Source organism: Berghia stephanieae, chromosome 1 (assembly GCF_034508935.2).
Source record: "Berghia stephanieae isolate SIO BIC M18660-M18661 chromosome 1, UCSD_Bste_1.3, whole genome shotgun sequence".
Taxonomy (NCBI): Eukaryota; Metazoa; Mollusca; class Gastropoda; order Nudibranchia; family Aeolidiidae; genus Berghia; species Berghia stephanieae.
In genome coordinates, this window is record NC_088360.1 from 37,534,517 (window position 1) to 37,543,620 (window position 9,104).

Sequence of the window (9,104 nt, forward strand, 5' to 3'; positions counted from 1 at the left end):
AGGAAAAAAAAATTAAGTCAAATGGCAAATAATTTGAACGTGTCCTATGACTTGAAATTAGTTTTATCTATGAATATATGCAAATGTTATACACGGTTTCCATAATTACAAAATTAGCATTTTGCTGATTAAACAGAGATGAAATTGGAACTATGTTGCTGTAAGGAAATTATTAGTACCCGTAACTTTATGTATGGATTTGTAATGGACTTCAGCTGCTGCTGGTGCTGTCAAGTTGTATATTCAAATCGAATATCAAAATATATAAGCTGTATGGGAAGGAGGGGGGGGGGGGTTGAGAGGGTAATCGATATAAAAATATAAACAACTACAAGCCTTGACATTTGATATTGAAATCATAATTAGAATTTTAAATGGCACAAGATGATGAATTTGAAAAGGGCAAGAATAACATGCTCACGATAATGGCACAGCTCTCTCTCTCTCTCTCTCTCTCTCTCTCTCTCTCTCTCTCTCTCTCTGTGTGTGTGTGTGTGTGTGTTTGTGTGAATGTGTGTGTGTGTGTGTTAATGTGTGAGTGTGTCTGTCCGTCTCTCTCTCTCTCTCTCTCTCTCTCTCTCTCTCTCTCTCTCTCTCTCTCTCTCTCTCTCTCTCTCTCACTCTCTGTAAGTCTCTTTTTCTTTTCCTTTTTTCTCACCACCATCGGCACCATTACCACCAGCACCACCAGCACTACCATCATCATCATCATCATCATCATCATCATCATCATCATCATCATCATCATCATCATCATCATTATCATCATCATCATCATCATCATCATCATCATCATCATCATCATCATCATCATCATCTTTATCAATAACAGTACAATACTTTCCCAAATAATACTTACTCATCATCATCGTCATTATTATTATTATTATTATTATTATTATTATTATTATTATTATTATTATTATTATTGTTATTATCATTATTATTATTATTATTATTATTATTATTATTATTATTATTATTATTATTATTATTATTATTATTATTATTATTATTATTATTATTATTATTATTATTATTGTTATTGTTATTATTATTATTATTATTATTATCATCATCATCATCATCAGCATCATCATCACTACCACCACCACCACCACCATCATCATCATCATCATCATCATCATCATCATCATCATCATCATCATCATCATCATCATCATCATCATAATCATCAGCATCATTATTATTATTTTTATTATTATTATTATTATTATTATTATTATTATTATTATTATTATTATTATTATTATTATTATTATTATTATTATTATTATTATTATTATTATTATTATTATTATTATTATTATTATTATTATATTATTATTATTATATATTATTATTATTATTATTATTATTTATTATTATTATTATTATTATCATTATTATTATCATCATCATCATTATATCATTATTATTGTTATTACCATTATTATTGACTTGAGAGAGAGAGAGAGAGAGAGAGGGAGAGAGAGAGAGAGAGAGAGAGAGAGAGAGAGAGAGAGAGAGAGAGAGAGAGAGAGAGAGAGAGAGAGTGTGTTGGGGGAGGGGGGGGGGGGGGGGCAGCTTTCTATGGTCAAGGGAGAAAGCAGACAATGCTTCTTATATTATAACCCGGGTCGTTCATTCCGAAGCTCTCTAATGATCAGACCGATAAGTAGAGAAAGTGAGAACAGTCAAGAATATGAAAAAGAAAGAAAAAACCCATTTAATCTAGTTAAAGTTATAGTTATAGAGCTCGTCATGCATGAATTTTTGTTTCAGTAACATTGTTTTCTATTATGTTGATGCCATTTAATGTGCGTTGAAATTTTACTTTAAAAGACAACGGAATCGACTACTTCACAGCGAGAGAGTAGTGAGTAGTGACCTGTGACCCTCTCCAAATGGAAAACAAAACACTCGCGATCTCTACTGACCCCAAGGCCTTTGCCTTTACTTTTACTTTTACTGTGCGGGTGCACCTTGTTTAGACATATTTAGCGTAAACTAACCAATGATCAGGCAAATGTCAAAGGCAGTTCAGTCCTTTCTCTATGTTGTTGGCTTTTCAGCAGTTGGAGGTGCCTTATTTTATGCAGTCACACCTTCTCAAGATTCGTCAACTTTTGAGAAAATGAATGAGGTGAACAGTCAGTTGAACTGCTTTTTAAAAATGTTTCATTTTGGACCACCCCCCCCCCCCCCCCCCCCAATCCCCACCCCATGATCAATACATGAAAGGGTAGAGCCAAAGTACACTCCTAAATTTTTAGCTCGCAACTGTCACTAGATTCCTATATATTTTTGGTTCTAATAGTAATAGATTTTGATATTCACTTTTTACTTTATTTTTTAACTGCATAATAAGACCAAGAGAACTTCCTTTTTTAAAAATCTTTGGTGATTTTGACCTTATTTTCTGTTATCCAGTTTGTTTGCATTTTGTCTGTTGTTTTTTTTTTTTTGTAGTTTGAAATGTTTAGCAATAACTAGGCACTTTGATAACTCCAGTCCAGTGGCCGCCGATAGGCTCACTGTAAGGTGAAACTCGTTTTTTGTAACTTTATTTTTGACCCTTTACTGTTTTGGTCACCATGGCGTTATTTGTGAACCTATGTGACTAACTTTGGTATCATTATAAAGGGCACAAAACAAGCTTTCTAACGGTGTATTTCATTCTTAATTCCTGATTGTATTTCTCAGAAAGCTTATGTAATAAAAATTTATAAATTTTTGAATTATAAGAACTTTTTAAATTATGGATACATTTTAATTATACTTCATACATCGATAGACAATTAATTGGAAGAATATCTCTGCCAAATTTCATCAAAATTGATACACTCGCTCATTATTTTATTTTTTCCGCCATCAACCCCACTTTTTAGGACAAAAACCTCATATTTTTTCCCCTTTCCATTGATCCTTAATTTTTTCCATACTTTCCATCCATAAAAATGATTTATATGAAAATAAAGCTTATTTTCTGACCATTAAAATGATACCTAACACTTGCCATTTATTTTTTAATTGAAACAAAATTACTGAAAACAATAAGTGGGTCATGTTGACTGTAAAACTCAAAATTTCCCGATCGCCGCGAGATGCTGGTTTTGAGGCAGCAGTGAGATCACAGATTCTCTCTGTAAAATTGACAAAAAATTTCAATAGAAAAAATATAAATAACTCTGGAACCGTAGGTCGTAGAGAAACAAATAAGGTATCAATTTTTTTGTTTTTTTCAAGTCCCATCCCCCTGACTGAGTCAAATCAAGATATTTTGAGTTTGAAAATTTTATCAAAGTGCCTACAATAACATAATAAAAGTAATAGATGGGGCTATTCGGACTCGAGTCTGAATAGTCCCCTGTTGCAGTATATTACATTTTTTTTGGTTTATTTCAATTTAATTTAGTTTTTGACAATTACATAACATCGGTGGCTGAAATTCCACTTACAGGCACCACTTCAAGTACTACTAGTTGATATACTGAGTTGTTCACTGGGAGTTAAAGTGATATGAATTCTCCAATGGAAAAAGGAAATTTATCTATATTAGACCAGAAAAAAAAATCCAATTGGATTATGAGTTTGGCACTTTTAATTCTCTGTTTTCATCCAGAACTTCGACATACCCTATTTTTCTCATCATTATTGATACAAATGCCCACTCCACACTTTTTCTGAATTTTATTAAACCCAATATCAGAGCTGTTCCAATTGGGTCCTATAGATTATGTGTTACCATGTCTTGTTTCATACAGAGGACGGTGGATAACTTAATTTGCTCATCCACTATAGGAGTTTGCAGGGTTTGTTTTATTAACCAACCTTGTTGTGGTCCCCGCTGTAGTTGAGAGTAGAGGGGCGCATGATTGGTACTAAATTTGAAAGTCATATTTTTGTCTGGCTGATAGCTCAGTTGGCTGTGCAACCGCTCGCTGTCCTTTTTCTTTCGACCATGCAGAGGGTGTCGTGTCAATTGGATCCTGAGTTTGGCTTAGACCCCATGACTTTTTATTCTACTTTCATTTGGCACTTTTCCATACTCTATTTTCTCATCATAGATTTCAGTGCTTGTGTACAATTTCTATTGTATGCAAATGATCATCTTTGGAATACTTATTGAATGATGATAGTGATGTACTGTGAATTTATCTGAAAGTACTGGAAAATTTACCTGAAAGTATATAATTTTGAAATAATGTCTTAAATATTTTTTATTCTGATAAGAATTTACTTTTAAAATGGATATGGATGGCAACAAAGTGAATAACGCATTGATTTTTTGTCCAGGGCCTTCACATTCAAATGCTCAAAGTGAGAAACTTTAGTGTAGGAATGCCTTTACAAGTGAAAAGTCAAAAATTTCACAACATCTTGTTATGACAAGTCATTTTGACATCCTCTAACTTTTAGTATTTTTTTTAATGGTTTCCTGAAAACTGAAGCAATACACACATTCTTGTCTTTTGAATATGGACTGTTCCAATGCTAAGTGGGGGAAGGATAAGTCTTTACCAGGCATTATTTCTTGGGGGTGGAGGGTTGCAGTGAATTTACCTGCTGGCGAGGTTACTCAACTTTACCGTACAGAACATTCTCCGTTTTGCAGCTGTTTTCTAGCTCTATTTAACGTCTCTCTTAACTGCTAGAAATATTTTTATATTTATTTTTCACAGAACCAGGGTCTACTAAGACGTGATACCAAGGATGCTGAAAAGAACACTAAAGATCTTCTGAAGAAATTAAAACAAGAAGCCGGTCTGAATAAAGACAAGAAATCATGACCAGAAAGCAGGATATTTAGTCGTTTTCTAATGTTGTTTGTCCAAGAAAAATTGCCTTATCATGCTGCTTATCATCTGCAGCTTGAGAATAGAACACACTGCACTATTAAATGAAATTTGGAGATAAATAAACTAAAATAAAATCATTTTCACGCTTGACCTACCAGAGGTCTAAGATATTTTATGAACCCATGCAATGTGGCACCATACCTTTGAAGTATCATTGTTCATGAAAGTTTGAAGGATGACTCATTTTGTGATTTTCATGGTTCCTGCCGATATCAACTTCTGGTAAATTTTGCTTGAGAGACAAACATTTCATCTGATTTCATTTCAGTTTTGAATGGTGAAGGCACTGTGGCATGGAAGTATTCTGAACAATAACCAGTGCATGAAAAAGTTTCTCGTAGTGATCATTCAGCATGCCTTTTGAAAAGATTCTAGAATTCAAGTGTTCCAAGAAACAATTTATGCCAGTGGATTGAGTAATTTGTTTATTATGGATTAGAGCTATTATTCAATGTGGGATGCCATTGGTTTATGTCTTAATATTTGAAAAACCAGGAAGTGTTCATGTCTTTGTTGGATCCAATTTCATAATGCTAGTTGCAGTACAAATTAGATTTATGTAAAGAAGTATTTAAATGTTACATTTACGTATTTATTTTGTATGTAGGCTTAACATGTCTTGCTGGACCACATTCATAAACAAACCTTTTTATTTTTACTTTTAGACGTGTTTTAATGACATCATATTCATACTGATCCAAAGCAATGTCATATATACAGGTTGCAGAGATCTTTATCCTCCTGAATAAACATGCTTTCTCTTCCTTAAATCTATTCTCCCATTTGGCTTTGTGAAGGGATAGATCTCCCCAAGCTGTTGGGCCCAAACCTTTGCTATTTATTCTACTCTCCAAGTCTTTTCTTCCTTCTACCAAGGAGTCTTGTTCTAGATTAAAACTATTTGGTTGTGCATGAGACTTCCCTTTTGTCTTTTCCTCAGAGAAAGGCAGACAGATGCATGTGTATCTTTTTGAGAGGTGATATGCATATAAATTATATTTATCTTTCTCTCTATATTATATTTCATAATGGTTTAAATAGCGGGCAGGGAGGTACATACTGTGTCTTCTATCCCCTTATATCTGTTTTCCAACATGCTTTCTGTCTTTGTCTCCGAATGAGATTACTTGGTTTCGTCCTGGCCCTGGCCGGAATCCTAGCTGGGTGGGAAACGGTCAAATGCATAGTTATTGTTTTGGGAGATGATATTTTTTTTCCTTGTAAATCATCTCTCTGTTGTGTATTATTTTTATTTTGAATGTATAATGTAAGCATTTGAGTGTGTTCCTCTTTGTTGGATTTTGTGCTTGTGTCTGGATGAGACTTGTAGGTGATTTCAAACTAAGTACATTGGTGGTATGCTCTTGGAATCTACATCTGATCCCTATTTGTTCTCACTTCCCCTTTGTCTTACTTTTTCTTGGGTGCTTTAATTGTAATTCTAGAACTTTTTACTATCCCATTTTCTTCCTTTTACTGGCGCTGATATAACCTAAATGTGTTGCAAGCGCCGTAAAACCCTTAAAAACAAAACAAACAAACATAATGGTTTATTACTCAGTATGCCTACGTAAAATGTATATTTTGAGTGTGAGTGTAGGTACCACTCAGGGGAGGATCATTGTCTTCTGTGTGTCAAGGAGTCAACTTAAAGAATTGGTCTGGGTGGGGTTCCTACCTCCCATAGTGGGCAGGGTGGTACTTGCTGTGTCTTCTATCCCCCTTTATCTGTTTTCCAATTGCTTTCTGTCTCTGTCTTGGGGTGAGATTGCTTGGTTTTGTCCTGACCTTGGCCGGAGTCTTTGGCTGAGAGGGAAGCAGTCGAATGTATAGTTAGTTTTGGGAGATGATATTTTTTTCATTGTAAATCATCTCTCTGTTATGCACTGTATTATGCTTTCTTTATATTATATATGATTTGTAAAACATTTTAGTGTGTTCCTCTTAGCGGGGACCTGTGCTTGTGTCTGGATGAGACTTTTAGTGATCTCAAACTAAGTACTTTGATGGAGTGCTTTCGGAATCTACACCTGTTTCTTATTTGAACCAATTCCCCTTTGTCTTACCTTTTCTTGGATGCTTTATTGTAATTCTAGAACTTTTTACTATCCCATTTTCTTCCTTTTTACTGGCGCTGATATGACCTGAATGTGTTGCAAGCGCCGTAAAACCCTTAAAAACAAAAACAAAAACAAAAGAATTGGTGCTGGGTGGAGAATGTGGGCTCTTGTGCTATTGGCTGGGTAACTTTTAAGTGACTCAAATAAAGTACTTAGACTTAGAGATTTACTCTTGGAATCTACTACTAGATGAACCAGGCAGTCTCCTTAGTCATACTTTTTCTCTGGTGCTTTTACTTATAAATCTATAGTTTTTTTTTACCATCCCATTTTCTTCCTTTTTAGTAGCGCTTATATGACCTAAATGTGATGTTAGCGCCGTAAAACCCTTAAAACAACCAAAAGTATTGGTGTTATCAAGCTTGGATGGATAGATAGGTTGTTTTTCAAACCAACTCCTGTTATCTGTTTGAACTGGTCCTGCTGTATCATGCTTTTTCTTGTGCAGATCTACATTTTTATATAACTTTCCCCATCATATTCCCTGTTGCATGTGCAGGAATACCTATGAGTGTTGCCAGCACTTAAGAAAACAAAAACATTGCCACCATTCCAAACATGGCAGCTTATGAATTTTTGTTGTAGATTAATTCCAGATAGACAAAAAGAAAAGTAAATATACATTATAAAAGTCCCACTCCTACCCATATATCAAGGTGTGGAGGGGGGGGGGGGAGAAGAGGCTCCCAACTGCTCAATAGGTAGACCACATGACCCACTCCAAGTCATTCAAAGTTTTCACTAACCCCTGTCCCTAAACACACTCAATACCAATAATGTAGCTGTGTCTGTTAGACATGGTGGAAAAAAGCGATTATTCTGCCATCAATAAATCGGAAAATTTTGAAAGTGAGTTTTTGTAAAGCACACCATCTACTTTTTCGTCATTCATTTCACGTACTATTATTTTAAATAAATCAATAAATTGTGCTTATGATAGTACATGAAATCAACGATTTGTATTCAACTCATTTTACAAATGGTCCTAATCCAACAGTGACATCTGGGTAGGGAAGCACTTACTGTCTTCTATCCCTCTATGTATGTTTTCCAACATGTTTTCTGTTTTTGTCTTAGAATGAATTTACTTGGTTTTGTCCTGGCCGTGGCTGGTTACCCTTGCTGCTGAGGGAAACAGTCAAATGTGTAGTTAAGAGTTTTGGGAGATGATATATTTTGTCTTGTATGTAAATCATCTCTCTGTTATGTACTGTATTATGTTTTGTTTACATGTTAATAACATTGTTATATATGATTTGTGTGTTCCTCTTAGAGGGGACCTGTGCTTGTGACAGGCAGAGACATTTAGGTGATCTCAAACTAAGTACACTGATAGTGATAGTGTGCTCTTGGAATCTACATCTGTTCCCTATTTGAACCAATTTCCCTTTGTCTTACTTTTTCTTGGGTGATTGTAATTCTAGAACTTTTGACTATTCCATTTTCTTCCTTTTTACTGGCGCTGATATAACCTAAATGTGTTGCAAGCACCGTAAAACCCCAAAAAACAAACAAAACAAAACAACAATGACATTTAACATGAATAAGTCATGTTGTCTCTAATGCCGTATTACAGTAGGGTGGGACGAACCATAATACCTGTTATAACTGTGTTATAGCCGAATTTTCATGGAAATAACCCAAATCACAATTACTCTCTCTTCTTATTCACCTTCACACTGACCATTGTGAGTATGTGTTTTGTGCTATCTACTGAAAATTATATCTAGTATTTATTCTACACCGCCACAAAGAGAAATTATCCTCAATTTTCATATTAGTATAGTAGTAAGTAGCCTACACACTCACACAGAGTATGTATTCTCGAACCAGGTCCAGCCCAGCTCTCCATTGCCTTTAGCAGTAGGCTTACCTGAACGTAATGTGGCTAATATATTTATAACGCATTGTATTTGGAAATATTGAGTTTGTTTCTGCACCCCTGTTATAACTGATTATGCTCTTAAAAATCACTACTATAGTCGGGAATTTTTTTTTATGGCAAAGAGGGAGAAAAAAACGGGGACTTTAAAAAAGCCCTATTATATATGGGTTAATTGTACATATTTTTTTTGACAGAGAACACTGTTACTTGCCAGTTACTAATTTTACACTGGAGTAC

General features: G+C 34.5%; 1 long non-coding RNA gene across 2 annotated transcripts in view; it reads left to right on the forward strand.

Annotated features, from left to right (window-relative positions):
- LOC144973723 (uncharacterized) overlaps positions 1–7,935 on the forward strand; it is a 16,755-nt gene extending 8,820 nt beyond the window's left edge. The window contains exons 1-2 of one of the 2 annotated variants that reach the window (XR_013645610.1): positions 1,877–2,146; positions 4,686–7,935. This is a non-coding gene — a long non-coding RNA (uncharacterized LOC144973723). Of the gene's footprint in view, positions 1–1,876; positions 2,147–4,685 lie in introns of those variants that run through there. The other variant, XR_013645611.1, reaches the window with a different exon arrangement.
- Positions 7,936–9,104: the final 1,169 nt, after the last annotated feature.